This window comes from Cricetulus griseus, chromosome 3 (assembly GCF_003668045.3).
Source record: "Cricetulus griseus strain 17A/GY chromosome 3, alternate assembly CriGri-PICRH-1.0, whole genome shotgun sequence".
Taxonomy (NCBI): Eukaryota; Metazoa; Chordata; class Mammalia; order Rodentia; family Cricetidae; genus Cricetulus; species Cricetulus griseus.
Window position 1 is genome coordinate 28447260 of NC_048596.1, and position 22489 is coordinate 28469748.

At 42.5% G+C, this 22489-nt stretch overlaps 1 protein-coding gene across 1 annotated transcript in view; it reads left to right on the forward strand.

Moving 5' to 3' along the window:
• Positions 1-5805, forward strand: part of LOC100759343 (renalase) — a 273231-nt gene extending 267426 nt beyond the window's left edge. Inside the window, exon 8 of the transcript XR_003483509.2 lies at positions 5695-5805. The gene's annotated coding sequence lies outside the window, so the exon portion shown is untranslated. The remainder of the gene's footprint in view (positions 1-5694) is intronic.
• The last annotated feature ends 16684 nt before the right edge of the window (positions 5806-22489 follow it).

Consider the following 22489-nt stretch of genomic DNA (forward strand, 5'->3'; position numbering starts at 1 on the left):
ACCTTGTGCTTCTGCCAATGCATCAACTAAACAGTGAAAAAATATGAGATTAGGGAGGAGGAACTAATAAAATAAACTTCATATACAATGCCCAATTTACATATATGCAACCTGTCCTTAGAAATCCCACTGTAAGTAGCCTTGACTTTGAAATGTCAGTTCCTATGGACTCTGTGAATCCCAAACTAGGGTCTTGCACATGAGGACATTCTATTCAGCCTCCTGGTTATCAAACACTTTTTCAAGTGACTAAATGAGTCAGAAATATTTTAGCCCAAAATGGCTACAACTTCCTAATTTTCAATGATCTTTTATTATGAACTCCAATACAGGATTGAGTGTGGCAAATGCTTGCTCACTGTTTTAATCCTAACTGCCTTTCTCTCCGGAGATCTCGCTTGAGTCCCCTTCCTCTTGTTACACTCAGTTCCTGTGGTTAAGGGTGGGATGGGGCATAAGCTCTAGACTAAAGTTAATCAGTGCTTCCAAAATTGTTGGCCATGACAACAAATTCACCAATAAAATACTCATGAAAGAAACTTGTCCTGTCAGATACAGAGTTCAAGACTTTGTGAGACCTTCCCACTGCACTTGAACAAAGGACCTGAGGGTAAGATTTGCAGGAGCTTGGCCATCATATGGAGCAAGTCTAAAGTTGCTTGAGAGCCCACTGAAAGGTTCTAAATAAAGTCAACACAGTGAAAAGTAAGGACAAGACGTGGAGGCTCACTGAGATCTGATCACGTGAGCTCTGAGTCCTGACCAGACAGTTTTAGCTGAATGGATCAATAAATTGTTATTTGTATTAAATGAGCCTAATCTAGTTTATAACTCTCATTCTAGTGAGAAAGATACATAATTGATATGAGCTACGTGGTCAACTCCTATGCTCTCCAATTCTTCCCCTTGTATAATATGGCTATGTCTAGTCAGTTTCAATTCCCTTTTTAACTCAGTCAGGATACTACATCTATGACAGTGGGAGAGGGGCATGTGGAAACGTGGGAGCTTTCTTATCACAATGGCTAGAAGGAGTGCCCACCCATGACATTGAATGGACACAGGCAAAAATGCTAGGCAGTCTGACTATTCCGGACAATAAAGAACAGTCCCACCCACAATGCCAGTAGTGGCACCCTTAAGAAACCATCAGATTGTGATGAATGATACCAAAGTCCTGCCCAGAACTGGTGGCAGGTGGCAGTTAGTGTCTTCTTGCTAGGAGGATGAAAAGGAAGTTCAGAAGTCTAGGGAAAGTATATATAACAGAAGACAGGTGACTCCTCATGCACTTCTGACCACCATTAACCATTCACAGAACATTTCTGCTTCTTAGCAACTCTAACGCCACCGTTCTCCTCTAAGACCACAATTGTGCGGATTGGTTTCTTTCATGACACTTGTCATCAGAACTTCTCTAAGAGCAGTCCAATATTGTCAGGCTTCTGTTCCTTATAACTATGGCTCCTTAAGAAGAGCCTGGAGCACATTCCCTGGCAACCCCTCTCCCGGAGAGTCCCTCTTCTGCCTCTCCTCTCAAGCTCCTTTCTGAGAATGTCTACCATTAACCATTTTTTAATCCAAACTCAAAATAGGAAAGTTTGACTTCCTTGTTAACTTTTCTACAAATTGCAGGCTTTGTACGCTCCCTAGGTAAGTTTAAAGTATGTTTTGGCAGAATTTTCTTGATGCGGTCTATCTACTCTTTGTAGTTGCTTGGATATACTGTTTATTGAGTCTTTAGCAACTGTCTTCAAACATCTGCCAAGCTTCAGTGCCCTGACCTGAAAGATTTGTGAGTCATTAGACACAGAATGTCTGGTATATCAATTCAGGTCTTCTGAAAAGCACAAACTAAGACAAATCAGATGTAGAAGAGAAAGCATCCATGAACGGGTAAGGATACAGGGAGTAGGAGTTGTCAGAGGACACTTCAGACAATGAAGTGGAGCTGACCCTACATCAAGGGAGGAAGAAGGAAGGAGGAAGAGCCAATATAGAACCAACAGGAAATGGCCTCAGCTTGGTCCCATAGCAAATATCGCCCCCTAGGGGAAGGAAGTGGCTCATGTACTGCTGACCCTGGGTCTGCTTAATGCAGCAGCTTTCTACCCACAAACCATCTTCCTCAAGCTGCATCCTGTTGCTTCTTGAGATGCAAAGGAAGAGCATCCTTGCTCTAGGGGGAGGATTAACTAATTCCTTTGCTTGACCACTTACAACAAACTCAGACCCTCCCTTTACTAAAAATGAAAAGGTAGCAGTTACAATAACCAGGATAAAAAGTCTTTCTGTGTGATCTGATTTTATTTTTAGGACAACCCTGTTGAGAAGGTCTTTTTAGGCTGGGATGTGGCTTAGTAGTCTGCACTTAGACGGTATGTGTGAACACCTGGGTCCAATCCCTGACTTTGAGGGTGAAAAGGGTTTTCTAGCATTCATCTTCTTGGATGAATGAGGGCACTAAGGCAAAGAAAACATATATAATTTGCTTAAATTGATCAAGTTATTAAATAACTAAGCTGAGACTTAGCTCAAATCATTCTGACTCCAAAGTCTATAGTCTTAAACATATTCCCATAATTCTCTGTTTCCCAATTGGTGTATTCAAGGCAGGCCCAGATTTTGTGGGGCCTAAAGTCCCTAGAGTCAGAAGTGTGAGGCAAAAATAGATCATGAGGTGCATTCAGTAAGAAAATAGAAAATTATGAGAACAAAATTCAATACAAGGCCTCAATGATATACATGTAAGTGGGGGGGGGGCTGGGGCTCACATTCATTAGCCTTGGTGTGTTCACTTTTGATTGTGGTGATTACTGCCAATGCTGTTGCTAAGGATAAGTATCTCTATCAAAATTCCAATACAATTCTTCATAGAAATTGAAAAAAATTTAAACTTCATATGGAAACACACACACACACACACAGAGAGAGAGAGAGAGAGAGAGAGAGAGAGAGAGAGAGAGAGAGAGAATGAAATATTAAAATAAGTGCTGGAAGTTATCACCTTTCCTAAACTGTACTATAGAGCTATAGTAATAAAAATGGTATGGTATTGTCATAAAAAACATATATTTTTCAATGAAATAGAATTTTGAAGATCCTGGAATAAATCCATACACCATTGGACACCTGATTTTTGTCAATGAAGTAAAAAACGATATGCTGGAGAAAAGACAGCATCTTCAACAAATAATTCTGGTTTAACAGGATAGCTGCATGTAGAATACAACTCAGCTCCAGGTGTCTAGACCTGGATAGAAGAGGAAATAGAGACTATGCTTGATCTTGTAATATCATTTATTCCTTTGTGTTGAGCCACATTCATAGCTGTGCTGAGGTATATCAGCCCATGAGTCACATGCCAAACATGCCTGTGGGAAACAGGGTGGTAACATTTGCTACACATAGTATTTAGAAATAAAAAATGACTAGAGTCTTCAGGACAAACAGTCAAGGAATTCTGGGGTAATCCCAGTGCTCTTCTGGGATGTGGGGTGTTGAAAGATGCCCTGATGTGTGGGTCTGAAGATAAAAACTTAGGAGGCAGCTTATCACTATGTCCATTTAAAAAATAATAGATGAGCTTTAAAAAGTTATCTCATGGTGAAACCCACAGAAACAGCTGACCTGAACAAGGGTGAGCTCTTGATCCCCAGATTGATAGCTGGGAAACCAGCATGGAACTGATCCAGAGCCCCTGAATGTGGGTGTCAGTGAGGAGACCTGGAAAATCTATGGGGCCCCTTGTAGTGGATCAGTACTTATCCCTAGCATAGGTATGGACTTTGGGATATATCTACATGCAGCATCCCATGTGGGATGGAGGGATACTCCCTGAACCTAGACACAAGGGGGTTGGCCTACGCCCTATCCCAAAGGATATGACAGACTTTGAAGACCCCCTACAGAAGGCCTCACCCTCCCTGGGGAGCAGAAAGGGTATGGGATAGGTAGGGTGTTAGCTGGGGGGGGGAGGCAGGGGAGGAGGGGAGGGAGAGGGACCTGGGATTGACATGTAAAATAAATTTCTTTCTAATTAAAATTTAAAATAAAATAAAAAGTTAGCTCACTGGGCAGTGGTGGTACATGCCTTTAATCCCAGTACTAAGGAGGCAAAGGCAGGCAGATCTCTGTGTATTGGAGTCCAGCCTGGTCTATGGAGCAATCTCCAGGACAGCTGGGACTACACAGAGAAACCCTGTCTCAACCCCTAACACACACACCAAAAAAAAAAAAAAAAAAAAAAAAAAAAAAAAAAAAAGGTTAGGCTCACTAGGAGCAAAGAAGAATCCCAATATCAACCTTGGGCCTACACACACACACACACACACACAGAGAGAGAGAGAGAGAGAGAGAGAGAGAGAGAGAGAGAGAGAGAGAGAGAGAGAGAGAGAGAGAGAGAGAGAGATTATACACTCAGAAATACACAAAAAAAATAGAAAATAAAACCTCTGACTTCTCTGTCCTCCTCACTTTAGCATAGCTCCTAGGTTCTGGGAAACGATGAGCCTGTCTTTCCTATTTAATATCTGGGCATCTGAAAAGAGCGTATAACCCTAGATCAGAATACCTCTACCTAGAATGATCAGACAGGCCCCATTGTGGCCACCTAGCCAGCTTAGAGGACTGGCATTTTTGCCAATAACCCCTTCCCTCACCTGGCAACTATGGGGACTCACTTTTCATCATGCCTCAGGTTGTTCATGAGTAAAAGGTAAGAATGAACAATTGTGATCATTGAGTCATGGTTGAATTTCATACGGGAATCACCCCAGTAATGGTCATAGCCACTATTAAAATGCTACCTAGGGTGTGTGTGTGTGTGTGTGTGTGTTGATTTGGGTTATTTTTCCAGAGAGGGTTTCTTTGTAGCTTTGGAGTCTGTCCAGGAACTCTCTCTGTAGACCAGGCTGGTCTTGAACTCACAGAGATTTGACTGCTTCTGCCTCCCGAGTGTTAGGTGTGCGCCATCACTGCCCTGCTTAGGCTGTGTGTTTTATATGTACCATCTCATGTACTTCCCACGATGGTACCAAAGAAAGTGACACTATACGTTCTCCATACAGCCATGGAAACTGAGGCTCAGAAAACTCAAGTAACTGGACCAAAGATACCAGAGCAAGGGAGCAATGGAGTCAGGATTAAATCTAACTATAGATGTTGCTCTTTCAATTAGTTGAATTATATTTCACTTAATGGAGCCAGAGTTCATAATCCTGTACATATATCTTTACTGTACAAAGTCCTCTGAAAATTCATAAATGACTCTCTGGCAGGAAATACCATGGATTACAGTGACTTAGCTGCCCTAATAAACTATAATAAATAACTAATAAATAGACTATAATAATAAACTACTGCTTCTGGCCTGTCAAGAAAAATGACATTTTGCATTTTAAACCTTCCCTCATCTTCTCAAAATATTATTGATATCTGTTGCTGTACTTTATTCTCATAGAAAAATACTTTATTAGACAGGGAACTCTGTACGCTAGAGGTCAAAGGTCTTCTCCAATGACTCATAAGTTCCACTGACTCCTTAGCCCACAGAATTATTTTTGTGATTATCATATGTACTTCAATTACTTTACTTGATTTTTTCAGGTGAAAAATATGTATTTGTTGTGATAAATCAAACAATGCAGCTGTACAGTAGATTTTAATTGTCTTTCTCCTTCTTCTTCCCTTCAGACTCTAGTGGAACCACAGATCAGTGTATAACTTTCTGCTACAGACTGTAGAGATCGTGGTTTGAAAGATAATGTCGGAGACAGAATCGCAGAGTAAAAGGCACTTGTTTCAGTAAGTCAAGAAGTGTGACATTTATGCCGGGCATTGGTGGCACACACATTTAATCCCAGCACTCGGGAGGCAGAAGCAGGCAGATCTCTGTGAGTTCAAGGCCAGCCTGGTCTCCAGAGCGAGTGCCAGGATAGGCTCCAAAACTACACAGAGAAACTCTGTCTCAAAAAACCAAAAGAGAGATAGAGAGGTATGGCATTTATGATTTAAGACACAAAAAAGCTATGTGAGCTTCCCTCAGTAGTATCTGGTTCTTTCCCTGCTTACTTCACATTTGTCCCCAGGGCCTAGCATTCCCTGCACGGCCTTCAGGGATTCATTGACATTGGGTGAATTGGCTTATCTCCTCAGCTTTTCATCCATTTGACATCAGATGTGCTCATCCTAATGAAGAAAAGGTGTGAGTCATACCCACCCTGCCACCCTCACCAGCTGCCCACCAACTTCCTCTGAGGGTGTTCTGTAGCCTCTGAGGGTGATGTTATTAGATATTTGTATTCTGCGTAACGTCTTGGTGGGCACAGTGTTACCCGGATGTAAATGCAACACAGTTCTCCCAAGAGTCTTACTGTTCCCCTAACAATGACAGTGTCTCTTGGGCTTCTGTCTTAAAATTGTTTGACCATTGTCAGATTCGTGCCATGTCAATCATAACATCATAATGTGAGTGGTGTTCATCTGAGGCTTGACACTGGGATGAGCTCTGTTGAGTAATTAAAGAATTTATTTTGGATGTGGGGGATGCTGGAGCATGGAAAAAAAAATCACAGAAAAAAAAAGCCAGCAACAATACAAGCTCAGTAGGGAAATTTTAGACATCAAACATTTTTTTTTATACAAAATACCAAAGGTCACTAGTCTCCCACATCAAATACACAGACATTTTTTTAAACAAATCCATTTCAGTCTGAGTCTCAACACAGGCCTAAAATATGTGTTTTTGAAAAAAAAAAGATTCTAGGATAATTTTAATTTTGTTGTTTTCCAAAAATGAAGGAGGAGAAACTGTTTGAGATTTAGTTGTGGGGAATTGTGAACAGTATTTCAACCTTGCCCAAGAGGTTGACAGTTAGATACTGATGCTGAAGTCTAAATTTTCAGAATTATATTCATTTTTGATCATACCATGTTACTAGAGGGGCAAGGCAGGCTCCAAGGTGTGGCTTCCTGCCTGTTTTTCAAGGAACCTGCAGCCCCCTTGTACACACATAAGGCTGCAGCCCCCTTGTACACACATAAGGCATTCTACACTTTGCCCAATATACAACCTCCACATTCATCCTGGCATTGACTCAACAGGAGGCTGGGGTTTGATGAACTCAGCATAGAAATGATCCTTCACCCATATTACCCCATCGAAGAAGGCTGATAGAAACGAAGGCTTTCAGGCTGTTCCCAAAGCCCGTAACTTGTTCTCTTTCACATCTGCAGCCGTGTCCTCCTCAGGGAGTTGTCCAATTCAATGTGATTTTAAACATCTGTCAGCTAAATCAGAGCTCCAAATTTAGCACTCGGGAACATTATGCGGATGTGCGATGCTCGCTGGAGAACACTGCATCCACAAACTCAGCTCACAGGAGACAGCCGGGTGGTACTCCCATTGGTAATTTTATCTACGAGACGTTTAATTTGGCTGTGCATTTATGACAATTATGTAAAAGGGAAGTTGTGACCGTTTCCTCACAAAGGGTTTTCTGCTGAGAACTCTGCATTTCTCTCTGATCCTTTGCCTGTGTGGTTTTGTTTGTTTTTAATCCCCAGAGGCCAGTTTGATCTGAGTTTCCTGAAATTCTGTTCTCCATCCTGAGACATCTTTCGGGTCTGGCAAAAAAAAAATGTAACTCTGCTGTATCCATCCTAAAGAAGCATGGTTCTCACTGGCCACCTTTGATGGGCACTGTAGCATAGCTCCCTTCTCTCCACTGGAGGGATGCCCCTGAAGAGCTGCACTGCAGTTCAAGAAGAAGACAACCCCATGCCTTTGCAGAGGCAAATGACTGCTCATTTGGGAGTGTGTAACTAATTCTATCAATTTCTGAAATCATGGCATCTGTAAAGGGAGACACAGGGAGAAAGAGCCTTGTAAAATAGTATGGCCATCGATAAGTGTCTGATCACAATAGACGAACATGTATTTGTTGCACTTAGATTCACACAAAATCTCCCAGCTTCCAAGATCCAGTGCTCCACTAAGTCCTCAGACCTAGTTACCACATGCTTTCAGCTGTGGAAGCAACGCTGTGAGTCTCTGCTCTGATTTAATGTGTGATGCTATTAGGAAGAATCTTGTAATGCTACTGGGTCTCGGAAGCAGCAACTGTGGTGTTTGATTGGTCCTGTGTAACCAGGATTAGGCTAGGCCCAGAACAAGGGTCTAATGAGACTGTAGGGACAGTAAATCAGTGCATGAGTGGCAGGCAGACAGGCATGAATTTGAACTGTCTCAAGGCAGGGGAAGGTGACGCTGCTGCTGTTGGCCAGAGGAGATGCCTTACAAAATCATCCTGGCAAAACTACACATGCACTACTCACACATGGACTTGAACAAGACTCAGTACAGGGTTTCCTTGCTTTTAGAGAAAAGGTGAGCCTCTCAGAGGAGTTATAACCAATTAAGAGCTGGGACACAGGGAAGGTGGCTGCAGAGCACTGAGCTGACAAACTTAGTCTCAAAACATTTTCTTTCTGACAGTCTTGGTGTTTAACACATACTCTAGGGGAGCCTGATGGCTCTTCCTTCTCCTCACGCCACTTCTATGGCAACACACTTACCTTGGGAGGATACATTAGGGAATAGTTAAAACCAGAGACTGTAGCATCAGACAGATCAAAATTCAAGCCCCAGACCACTGAGGCAAATTATCCTGGGAAAATTAGCAAACATCTGAGCTAGCTCATTGCATATAAGGGATGCAACTCAAGTAGAAATAAAGTACCTGACACATAGCAAATGTTCAGTGTGACCAAAATTGTCATCGTTACTGTAATTAATTTGGGTTTGAATTTTGCAAGTGATAAAAATGAAACAGTGCTGGCTTAAGCAAAATAGTAACAACATCAATACAAGTGTGACTTACAGAAATCACAAGTAGAAATGTGCACGGGCCTCAGGGACATCCAGTCACCATTGTCTTCCATTGCTCATCTGCTGTACAAGTCTCCCTGAACTGCATATTTGCCTCATCCCCCTCGGGGTTGAGAAAAAGCCATCTCCCACCTCCTAACCTGCCATCCTGCAGCTTCAACTTTCCCAAAAGAGACCAGCCAGAACCTTTTTCCTGTTCTTGATGTCATAGACTCCAATGCATTCACCTGGCATGGCTAGAGGCAGGGGTCAAGTGACACTTGTGGTCCCCAGGAAGTAGCAGATGTGGAGAGTCGCTGGATTTCTGGGAGAGAAATTATGGCCAGATGTTACAAAAGTACTTTCAAACTAGTATAATGGTGGAAGTGCGATATTTTTTAAAGTGAGAAGGTGTGAAAATGTCCTTAGTGAACAAAATTTCATATATATCGTGGTCATGAGCTACACTCATTTATAAAGGTAGAGATTTATAGGGAACACAGAGAAGTTGGTTTATGCTGTGGTGGTGATTTTTTAATGTTCTCTGATTTAATAACAAAACTTTGTTGAATGCGGAAAGCTCTTACAAGGATTAATAACCCTTGAGCTTTTGCCACCTAACACCTTAGCGAGGATTAGTTGTCAACTGGCTGAGAGCCAAGCCTCTAGGGGTACAGTCTCAGGCCAGAAGGAGGAGGGAGGAGGCAGGAAAATGCCAAAAGTCCTGAAGGCCAAGCTCCTCGTTCTCTACCATGTGCAGGCACTGAGGCCCTCTCTTCATAGAAAGTCAGAAACCTGGCTCAGAATCCTAAAGCCTTCATCGTATTTTCACAGGACAGTCTGTAAACTCCAGCCAGAGACAGGACAGCTACTAGAAAACTCCCTGGGTAGTTTAAAAAAAAAAAAAGCCATCAGAAACACTGTGAAAAGCCACCTTGTGTTTTTTAGAACAAGACGGGAGCCAGCTTCCAAAAGCCCTACAAACATCCTATAGACACGTTTCCATAGAAACAGATGATCCCACGCCCACTCTAGTAGCCTCTGAGCCCATTTGGCATTCTGTCCTCAGTTCCACCCCTGGGTGCAGTGAGGATAACCCAGGAAAAGTCTTTCCATTTAGTCTTTGGCACCCTGCTTCTAATAGCCTGAATGTCCATGTGCTGCTTCTTTTAATGTTCCCCTCGAGGGTTGGGTAGGACAGATGGTCACTGTCATGTTAAAGCCAAAGACTTATGAAGCAACTTTGTGAGCAGAGTGAGTACTTAACTCCTGCCCCAGAGACAGACCCCTGGGACTCTTGCCTGAATGGGGATGGGATTCTGCTTCATTGTAACACAGTGGGTAATCGCATTCACTGCCCCATCTTCAGGGGAGTGGTTTTGAAATTGCTCAAGCTGGCTGCCCTGAGATATTGCCCAAATGTTCCCTTAGGACTGCTTTTATCTTCAGCAAAGCTACATATGGCCAAAGCTCCAGAAAAATTCACTGAAACCTAAGGACTTTGCGTGTTCAAGACCCAGACATCAAAAGAGTGGGAGTTCTGTTGCCGGGTCCATTCCTTCTGCTCCCATAACTGTCACCTTAGCTGAAATCACCAACTTACACAATTTGGCAGAGTTCATCTATAACCTGGCCCTCTATGTCCTATAGACACTAGACATACATGTAATCTGTATAACACATGTACAAAATACATTCATTAAGCGGTTGATTAAAACTTGTTATCTAAAATTAATGGCTTTAAACACATTTTTTTTTATTATCTTACAGTCCTAGGATACAGATCTTGTTGGCCTAGCATCAAGGTGTTAGTAAGGCTATGCACTTTCCGAGACTACACGTAAGAATCAAGTACCTCCCTTTTCCAATTGCCACAGGCTGCCTGCATTCCTTGTCTGTGGCCCCTTCTATCTGCAAAGCCAGCAGTTGCAGGTGGAGTCACTGTCTTGGTTTCTTTTCCTGATCCTGCAATAAAATATTCTGATAAAAGGAGCTTAAAGAAGGAAGGGCTTATTTAGCTCACAATTCCAGGTCACATCCCATCATTGCGGGAAAGACACAGTAGCAGGAGCTTGGAGCAACTGGTCACAGAGGAGGGCAATGAGTGCTCCTATGCTGGTGCTCAGCTAGCTATCTCTGTACTGCGACAGTATTCCCTAGTCCAGAGAAGGGTCCCTGTTGTGGAATATCAGTTTAACTATGTAAAGACATGTGACATTTGTTTATGCTTGGGAAATGACTTTTGTGTATAGGTGTGTTACATTTGTTCAACGGTGTAAAGATGCGTTACATTTGTTTGTGCTGCATTTGTTTAGTTATGTAAAGATGTGTTGTATTTGTTTTACCTTACCTGCCTAAGGCACGTGATTGATCTAATAAAAAAAGCTGAATGGCCAATAGCTAGGCAAGAGAAGGATAGGTGGGGCTGGTGGGCAGAGGGAATAAGTAGGGGGAGAAATCTAGGCTCAAGAGAGAAGAAGGAATCAAGAAAATGAGGGAGGAAATAAGAGACATACCTGGGCCAGAAGCCAGGTAGCCACTAGTCAGTCATGGAGATGACAGGAGAGTAAGACAGACAGACAGACAGACAGGAAGGAAGGAAGGAAGGAAGGAAGGAAGGAAGGAAGGAAGGAAGGAAGGAAGACTTTAAAAGCCCTGAGGCAAAACTTAGATTAAGAGAAACAGGATAATTTAAATTATAAGAGCTAGCAAGAAATAAGAGCTAAGATGAGGCCAAGCATTCATAACTCATAAGAAGTCTCCACATCATGATTTGGGAGCTGGTTGGTGGCCTAAAAAAAAAAAAAAAAAAAAAAAAAAAAAAAAAAAAAAAAAAAAAAGCCTGCTACAGGTCCCACTCACAGTGAGGAGGTCTTTTCAAATCCTAACTTAAGACAATTCCTCAGGTGATTCTAGGCTGTGTCATTCTGATTGCTAATGCTATCACAACTCCATCCCTTGTCAACTTAATGCCCAAAACTTCACCTCTAAGCCACAATCTTTCACCCTTTGTCTCAAATGATTCATACTTGTCTCAAAACGAAAATACAACCCAGTTTTTAAAGTCCTCATAGTCTTTAACAATTGCAACACTTTAGAAGTCCTAAATCTCTAAACTGTTATGTACTTCCAGAATATAATGGGTCAGAGTTAACAATCTTTTTCCAAAATGGAAGACTTGGGATGAAATAATCACACCAAAACAAAACCAAAATCCAGAAGGGAAAACACCAAATGTTGGATCTGGGGCTTATAATGAAATCAACTAGTTTCCAAAGGTCTTGCATAGCCCTATCCCTTCAGCTCACAGAGGCTGTCTTCTGTGACAGCACCAGTCCACATTACAACTCTTTGGCACTATCCTACAGTCCTGGTATCTCCAAAACTCTAGGGTCTCCACTGCAACAGAGGCTTCATCTTAACTTTACATAGTAGCTTCTTAGGGCCACTCTGTAGGCACGCTCACATTGACACACATCACCTGGTCTCAGCTGCTGTCCACAAATCTCTCAATGTTGCACTGCCCATGCCTTCAAAATAAAGAGGACATTGAATGGACATTGATTCTAAGTTCTTCCTCCAGCTCAAGGTGTCCCTTGTCCCCTTGGGACCACTCTCCCAGTCACTTCCTTTTCAGGAGCAGGGAATCCATTCAGACTTTCTCCTTTTAAATGAACTTGGATCTTCACAAGATGGAACCTCTGGGGTGTGTTGTTTTTCCCTCCGGACACCTTCCCTGTTGTCCTGGTGCAGGAGGCTTGACCTCGGTGGTGCTGATCTCTTTAGTAATCACCACTGCTTTCTCCGCACCCTCCTGAATGTTCTCCTGCCTTGAGCTTCTTCTCTGACAAACAAATTAGTCCATTACCTCTCAATCCAGTGCCACTCTGGTTTGAAGGACATGTTCAGATGACCATCATATTCTTGGCCAACATAGCACCTGAATGGCCCCACCACAATTCCTGATAGAGTATTTATTCACATCTGGAAACTTAAAAACTGTTTCTCTTAGCATCCCCATCTTCCAAGGTGTCACAGGAGTGGCCTGTTCTGATCTAATTCCAGCTTTCAAGGGTTGTCCTAACCCAAAATACCAAACTCTTTCACATTCCAGCCACAAAGTATTTCCAAAGGCCGTAGAACCAACCCTAGAGTCAGGTTTATCTCAGCAACAGCTCCATCTCACCTCTCAGTACCAATTTCTACATGGATGGCATTTCCTGTTTGTTGTGATACAAATGCTGTGACATTAAGGGAGAAGAAGTTGATTTGTTTCACAGTTCCATGTTACCGTCCAGCATGGCAGGGAAATCACAGTGGTCAGAATGTGTGCATTCATCACACTGTCCATTGTGGCTGGGAATGCATGGCCAGCAGCCTCGAGCTTCTGTCACCTTAACCTTCCCATGATGCATTGTATCCCAGAACCCTGAACTAGAACAAACTTCCCCCCTCCTTTATTTGCCTTTGTCAGAGTTACCACAGCAACAAAAAGAAATTAATACAATAAAAAAGAAACTCAATGGGAGAGAAAATAATACAATCTCCAATTGAATCACTCCAGCACTGACTCTGGCAGCTCCCTCTTCAATGTCAAAAGGATTCTTGTGATGCTCTTAGGCCTTTCCTTGCCTCCTTGCAAGTAGTATGATATTTTCTCATACTGGAGGCTTGGTTGTAGATATTTGGGAGGAGAGCCGTATTCTACCCACCACAGACACTTACTTGACAACTTTCTTATTGCAACTCTATCATTGTTCCCATTTTAGAGACTAGGAGACTGCAACTCAGAGAGGTTAGTAGACCACACAGAAAATTGCAAACCATGGCCTCAGTATCAGACCCAAGGAACCTCTGACATCACAGATGAGGCCAGGCATCTCTCCACTACATGGATATAACTGTGTTTGGCCGTTTGTGTAGTTTTGTCTTTGCTCAGAACAAAACACCCTCTCCTTGCCAAATTCCTGCATGACCCAGTCTCTGCCTTCTCTAACTCCATTCCCTCTGCTTCCATACCCCGAGGAACTTGAACTCACTAAGTCCTCTCCTGCCTCAAAAGTTGTACACCAATCTCCAACATGGCTTCCCCTGATTAGCCCCACACTTCAGGTCCCAAGTTTTATGTCACTCAAAAGTAACACAGGCCTAGCATAACCCCTTCTAGTATACCATATAGTTCCCTAATAGTGCTTATCATGACATCCTGGTTGAATACTTATGTACTCAATAGCATCTCTGACGCTGTATTGAATCCATGGGATGTCCAATATTAAGTACCAATAGATATTGATTAAATTAGTTAAATAATGGAATTTGGGTCCATACTGAGTATGGCTTTGGGGACATGAAAAAAGGACTAAAGGTTCTATTTAGGGCTACTGGAAAAGTATGATGTATTATTGCCTTTAATATCCATTAAAAAACCCAAACTCCTCTCCTCTCTTCCCATCAATCACTGCTGTCCACTCTTAATGGGTGAAACTGGTTAAAATCAGAGACACCAAACAACCACATGAGCCAGAGGAGTAAGAGTAAAAGAATGGAAAGTCTACATTTTAGTGGCCACTGCTTTGGTTGTGTCAGTGTGTGTGTGTGTGTGTGTGTGTGTGTGTGTGTGTGTGTGTGTGTGTGTGTTTCCAAAACACAGGGTCATCTCAAACCCATGATAGTCTTGCCTTAACCTCCCCAGTGTTGGCATTGCAGACATGAACCAATATGTCTAGCCAGGTAACTCGTTCCTCTTACTCTCCTGCCACCCCACCCCACCCCACCCCAACACACACACACACAAAATGAACTAGAGGAGGCAGTTTAGACCAGGGGGTCTTAGTCTTCAGTGTGCATCATAGTCACCACAGAGCTTTTGTCTGTGCTTCATCTACAAACTCGAATCAGTTTCCAAGTGGATCTGCAAGACTGGGAAGTAGGAGGCTAATCTTGCTGGACTTTGGATCACATGTTGAATGGAACCAAGAGTGGTTCTAAAACATAGGTCCCTGTTTCCTGGAGCCCACAATTACTGAAATAAGGGAGGTTCTGGACCTCTGTTTCCACCAATTCTCACTAAAGTTCCAACATCTGCTTTCAAATTTGGCTGAACATTGACACTCGGTTGGGAGTTTTAAAGTTTACTCAGCGCTGTGGCCCTCCCTTAAGGAGAGAGGCTTGGTTGTTCTAGATTATAGCCCAATTAGGTTTAAAAATCCAAGGTGATTTGAATGTGTTTGAAATCATGGAGGATGTTGACCTAGATAAGGACCAACTTAACGGCATTGCGTTGACCAAAGGAGCCTCTTAGCCTACACAGTGAGGAGGTTTGCCCTCAGTTCCACATTCAGAAAGATCAGGTTGAGGCCTTAGAATTTGCATTTCTAGCAAGTTCTCAAGATTTTCTGGACCACTCTGAGAGCTGCTCACTCAAGGCCAGGAGAAGAGAGCAAGCCAAGTGGGTCAGTGTCTCTCAAATCAGAATAGTCATAGAAACTGTCAAGGATCCTGCAGTGTGTTCTGGTGGTGACAGGTTTAGAAGTGAGAGGTTACAAGACTACATTTCCAGCAAGTTCTTAAGTGTTACCTTTGCTGCTAGGCCAGAGACTCTACACCCAGCAGAAAGAATTGGATCATTTAACCCCAGTTCTAGATAGAATGGCCCCATCACCAAGGCAGTCTCTCTACTCAAGCCATATGTAGGGCTGAATCTTCACAGCCCGGGATATTAGTAAGGTGTCCTTTTGAATGCCATTGTTCTCCAGATACAAATTATACACACACACACACACACACACACACACACACACTCGGATATATATATACTGGATATATATATATATATATATATATATATATATATATATATATCCAGTGGCTTATAGGGTATGAAAGCTGTCACAGAATAGACGTATCTCTTCCTATGACCCTGGCCCCATATCTTTTCTATTGTGAGCTTAGACTTTAGCAGCTGATCATCTCTCTAGCCCCTAATCTGTCATTTAGTGTGTGTTTGTGTGTCTCAGAGTTTTCATGTGGAAGTCAAAGGACAACTTGAGGAAGTCATTTCTCTCCTGCCACCATGTATTTTCCAGGACTTCAGACTGTCAGGCTCGGAGACAAGCCCCTTCACCCTCTGAACCATCTCTGTGGCTCCCAGACTGTCCTCAGGTTACCATGGTTTGTAAGAAAACAATCAGGACAGTTACTTGAGTCAACCGCTTACCACATGTGCCTAATTACCATACAGTTAAAAAAAATTAGTCAAAGCACATGTCATGGTATCTTAGGTGAAGTTTATTGATCACAGCAGTAACCTGCACTCCCTGGGCTAACCTTCACGGCTGGTTACACATGTAAAATGGTTTCCTGCTCACAACTTAAAGACATCAGAGAGAACAGTGGTGTTAGAGACATGGTAAATTATCTAATGCATTGATTTCCTGCAGTCCTGAATGCTTAAAGCTGGGGTTGCTATTTGAAAGGATCCGTCTACATACGTACCTCCTTAACGCTAGCCATGAGGGATAGTGGAAAGAAAGGCGAAGGAGCATGAAGACAAAAATGTGATTTGTATAAACAAGGTAAGTCCATTATAGTCTCCACACTACACACTGGACACGTTCACAGGGAAAAAAAAAAATCTCTCGATTCAGAACTAATGCAGCAAATCCCACCCCCCTAGCAGGGTGGTAGGACTCCTGGAGGAAAAGCCAGGAGCAGTGACGGGTGGATTTTAGCGTGTCCTGCGCATGCTTATTTATGGTGCAGCACTTCATCTGGTGACACTTCACAGGCTGCGCGCCGGCGTACTGGAGAGCTTTGAAGAAAAATAATGAGCTGAGAGGTTCATGACACGCTATTAAGAAGTTTGTGATTGGATTTGGGAAATCAGATGGATCTCCAAGGAAAAGGGACCATTTCTGAGCCACTGTGTTTAGGGTATTTTTGAGCCCCAGAGCAGCTATTTATGAGAAGAAAGAGTTGTTTTTGTCTCCAATCCAGGTTCTGACTTGTGTGTAGTGAGGAAGCTGCTGCTTTGCGCGGCAGACCTGAAGTCCCTGGAATAACCATGATGTCACCCCTTTCTCCTGATCTGCCTTTGACTGCACAGACGCATGCTATTCGCTTTGTGCTGTTTGAGCTGAATTCCCCCACATGCAGCCTAGCAATCCCAGCCAAAACAAAGTCAGCAGGAAATTTCACAGTGGATGCTCAAGGTGCTCCAGGCTCAGGGAAATGAAGATCACTTTTGGATGCCTGCATTGTGCTAATGATCAGGACAGGAAGAAAAGGCATCCAAGGTGGGATGTGGGGATGTCGTCCACGCAGCAAGTGAGTGTCTCGGTGCCCTACATAGTCACCTTTATTCCCAGGGCTTTTGTGACATATGTGACTAAAGAAAGCACTCTGCTCCATTTCTGGTGGTGAACCAAGGAGACCTTGTTCCTAAATGACAGAAGGGCCATTTTGGAATGTGATATCATAAAAGATAATAATATCTGAAAAGAAAATAAAAACCACATACACACAGAGTAATACATAACCAGACGAGCACAAGATGAACGTATGGTTAAACCATTTATTCCATTTCAGATGACAATTTAACTCTTTGCATCCCAGAGTTCCTCCTACACACATGCAGCTTTATGAGGTGGTTCTGTAACCTGCAGGTTAAATTGGGAAGGTCTGGGGACACTTGATAGCTAATCATCATTCTGAAGCTTAGACTGAGATCCACTGTGTCCCCCTCTTCTCCTACCAGCCCTATAGTTACAGAAAGGCAAAAATCTCTTCCCTGATCTATTGAACCAGCAAACAATGGGGCTGAGCACTCACACTGTGAGAGACTATTCAGAGAAAATAAGAGGTGGGTTTAAAAACGTTCTGCTAATCAAAAGCAACAACTATGGCTGCATCTCCTGCTTTCTTCAGCATTGTCACATGGGTGATGGTACATTTGCAAGCCTGCACCAGCCCAGCTCTAAAATGGGAAAGAATGTATTTCATATGAGCAAAACTTTTCTTCTTTTTTCTTCTCTCTCCACTGTGGGAACATGAACTTACTTTCAGTCACTCCTGACATCTGACCACCGTACAGATCACGAGGACTCTGTGGTAAACCACAGGCCCACTTGAAAATCTCTCTCTTAGGCATGGTTCCTGTGCTGTAGAGGGCAGCATCCCTGGCTCTCGGCTCTGGCTTCCTCCACCGAGGTTCCATTTTCTCTTTCTTCTGCTGCTGACAGTGAGTAGTCTCATCCCAAGGGCCTCCAATTGGGCCCCTTCACAAAGTAAGTGAAGAGTAAAAATGGCAGCAATTTTCCCATCCAAAGCCTCAAAAAGAGCTCTGTTTGTGCCTGGCATTCTTCTAAACATTGAGAGATGCATGAAAACTTAAAGCTGGGCTGATGAGATGGCTTGACAGGTAAGAATGTGAGGATCTGAGTTCAGATCCTGGCAGTTACACACATAAACAGCCGAATGTGGCTAAGTGGGCCACATAAGGGCAGGGAAGGAAGAGACCAGAGTGGCGTGCTAGTCACCAGTCCAGCCAAAACACACCCAGCTCCAGGTTCAGTGATGGATCCAATTTCAAGGGTATAAGGCAAACAGCAATAAAGGTAAATGCATGTAGACACAGATACAAACACACAATCACTAAATAAATAAAGCTTATTTAATTTTAAAACTTTAAATCTCTTAGAAAGAGGAGAGGGTGTGTGTCTTGTTAATATTGAGTTGACCAGGCAGAATTTACATATCACTCCCTCTGTCTGAATCATCTTGTTCCTGGTAGCTGTTTTACACTTCCAGGATCCTGCCATCTGCCCACTCTACAGAAACACAGGGAAGCCTTTCAAAAACAATGGCTAGGAGCAGGGTGGGGTGGGGGTGGGGGAGTGGCTATTCAACCCCCACCTCCACCCCCCAAAAAAGAAACAACCGATTTTCTTTCACCCCATTGGTGACTGCTGTTTCCCTGGGGAGAATGTGGTGTCATTCACATTGCCATGGGCTTGCCTCCTAACAACCTGCCTTATTGCCCTCACGTCATCAGGCTGACAAGAAAGAACTGAGCACACAGATGTGGCTGCCCTCCATCCAAAGTGGGAGGGGAGATGACACCCTGGGCAGTTTGTCCTACTCAGATGGGATGTGTGTCACTGGAATATAGGTCAGCATTTTGATGGATAGGTTGAAGCAGGCCAGAAGCAAGAGGCCCCGGGATCCATCCCACTCCACTGGACCGTCTTCTTGCCCACAGCAAGTTAAGCCCCAATGGCCCCGAGAGAGACGTGCACAGCAGACAGAGCCAGTCTTTACATTTTGCACACTAATTCTGTAGAAATCTGCAGTTTAGCTGGGGCTTTATCAGCCTGGGTTTGGGCCAAGCTTCAGGCTGAAGTTCAGCTGGCCTGGCCAAATGCAGAAAGGCTGGCTATTCACACTTCCCTTGAGGACTTTGTCCCCAACCTCTGATTTAGATAGCACAGTGGCCGGGTGACATGCCTGTAGCTGGTTAGCATAATTGGGTAAATGAAATGATGTTTATTTATGGTCAGTTCAGGTAGAATCAGAAAACCCAGCAAAGGTTCTTTTCCCCAAACATGAAGTGAGCCAAGATCCTGTAGCAAGATCATTGCTTTAAAGGGATTTGGGCAAATGATTCAGTTTGAACACAGGTGACTGCTTCCCTTTCCCCCACAGTTCATAGAAGGGCAAAGATTTTAAATAAAATAAGGATTTCCTTGTGAATGCAAACACCAGTGCCTTGATCTGGGGTAACAAAGATTGCATGATTAATGCTGAGCCCACAGGCAGGATGGCATTTGGGTTTTAACTTGGGGAAAATGCAAAATATACTCACCAAAAGTCTCCCATTGATCATTGATGGTCACTGAATGGAGTGTGCTCAATTCATATCTCAAAACTCCTAGAGCCTAGCATGTGACTAATTGCCCCTTTGTCTAAAACAATGAAAATAAAAGGGATGAGTAGAGGGTATTGCGCTGGGCTGAGAAGTTCAGCTAGCAGGCACAGCATCATGGAAAATAAGATTCCCTCTAACTAGGTCGACATTGGATGCCTTAATAAGAATCTTGCAAACATGAAATCTATCATTTGCCAAATAGGGTGTGTTTGTTTTCCCATCACACACACAGTATGTTTAAGTTTTAGTGAGTTTAAGTTCAAGTTTAAGTTTGTTCTGTTTCTGACATGAACCCAGGCAGTTTTCCACACGTTATATGATTTAGCCCTTACAAGAACTTGGAGGGAGGTTCGGGAATGCTCATCATTATTTTGCAGTTGAGATTCACACAGATTAAAGCCCTATTGCAGGACTCCTTTGGAGATGAGAGTCAAACAAACTCCCCTGGGCGCTTCACAACAACACAGCTGCCTCCTTTAAGCAGTGGCTTATGTGATCCACTCATATATAGGTCAATTGTTATGAAGCATTACATTCCCAGGGGAGAAAACCTCTACTCTATGGCATGGGTTTCTTTAAATTGTTTACCTACAATACTTAGACAAATGAAGGTTTAACATGTATTTGAGGTGATCATAAAATATTGTTATTCTTTCTAATTTAAATAATGCGTGAGTTTGTAGGTACACTCTTAAATCTGGTCTGTTATGTAACATTCTCTAGACATAAAATAATATGTAGTTTGTTCGAGACAGAGTCCCATGACAGCTTGTGCTGGCTTTGAACGCACTATGTAGCATAGTTTGGTCTAGAATTCATAATATTCCTGCCTCAGCTAGAATTGTTATGGAGCATATCTGTAATCCTAGCCTGAAATATTGGCTTTAAAAGTTGTAAAGATAAAAAAAATGTTAGCATGTAGATAATTCAGTGCTAATTCATGTTCATATTGACAGGACACACAAAAGGAAATCAACAGCATCTTAGCTAGAATTGGTTGCCAGGACTTCTTAAAATAGAAGAAAGCGGCATAGGGTAACCTTTACTCTAATTTTTGTATTGCCTTTTCAAAAAAAAATAACAGAAGTTACAAGGAATAAGAGAAAATAGTCTAAAATCCTAGAGATACAGAAATTAAGAATGGATTGCACTGGTCTTCAAGGACCAGGGGCAGACAACACCAAAACATGATGAACAATGAAAACTTTAAGAATGCATGAGGCATAAATCACATTCAGAGAAGTCATTACTGCAGAGACTGCTAGGAAGAAAGAGCCAGGAAACCCTCACAGAAAAGGAACACTTGAGCTGGAATTTCTAGACTTCCATTAGTGGAAAACAGAAGGAAGAGAGATCTATGCAAAGGCACAGAGTATTTGATCCCCTGACATTTGGGGCCTGGGGAGGAATGTAACGCTGTTGGAAGCAGTGGAGGGGTGGTGAGCATGGACAAAGAAACTGGTTGTAAGGGCATGGGAGCTTAGATGCATTGTGAGACCACCAGTGGGTTTTTAAGTGGATTTGAGTTTCTGAAGATTACTGCTACAGTGGTGTCAAGAATGATCTGATCATCTGATCAAGAGAATGAAAAGTTGGTTGTTTCCCCAAAAAAGTAATCAAACAGACAAACTCTTGGCATGATTTATTTGTTAAGAGGCAGAAATAAACAGTGCTAGATATGAAAGGGGACATTGAGACAGAAAAAGTAAATATTTAAAAGCCATAACAGAGTCATGGCAACAACTTGAGGCCAATATAGTTGAAGCCTTAGATAGACTGTGTAAGTTGTTGTTCTGTTTTTTTGTTTTGTTTTGTTTTGTTGTTTTTTTTGGTTTTTGATTTTTTTGATGTAATGTCTTGCTATGTAGCCCAGGCTGCCCTCGATTTTACAACCCTACTGCTTCAGCAGTTCTGGGGTGCACCATGTGTAATACCCATGCCCAGCCACACTATCCAGATTTTAGAAAGCATAAGTTATGGAAATAAACTAAAAGAAAAAAAAAAAAAAAACCCTTGACTCTGCAGGAACACATAACCCGGAAGGGAGTGGGTGTGATAACCAAAGACAGAAATAGGCTAAAGGGGAATATTAGATTTAGAGAGTTCCCAGATATTTTTCTTTCTGAAAATTAAGAGAGGAAATAGTAGCCTTTGCCATTACAGGGAATAGTAGAAAAGTTTACAAACATATTAAAAACCATTACAATCCTAATATCAAGGCCAAGTAAGAACAGAGTGAGAATCGACCTAAATATGTGGGCACACATGCAAAAATGCTAAATATTAGCAAACAATCTAAAGTGAATGTGTATAAAAATATCATAAAATAAATTTTAGGTGGCATCTGAGGATCACTTAGCAGGAAAACATCACCTATATGAGCTGCCAACCACACTGACACATTGCCTAGGTAATGGAAATGGTCAGTAAAATTCTACCCCGGCTTGTGATGAAAAAAGAAAAACTTTGCCAGCTGGTGTGACTCATTGTTCTGATTTAATTATTAATTTAGGTTTTAAAAATCTAAAATTTCTATAAAAGGAAAATGAATAGGTTAGAAGGGAAATGAGAGTGGAGCAGAGGAAGTGATTTGGGAAAGGTCACTGTGGTGATTTCAGGTACAGAAAGAAGGTGTCGATGGCTGGAAAGTGCACACAATGCTGGAGACAGAGCAGAAAGCAGACCATAGCAACGAT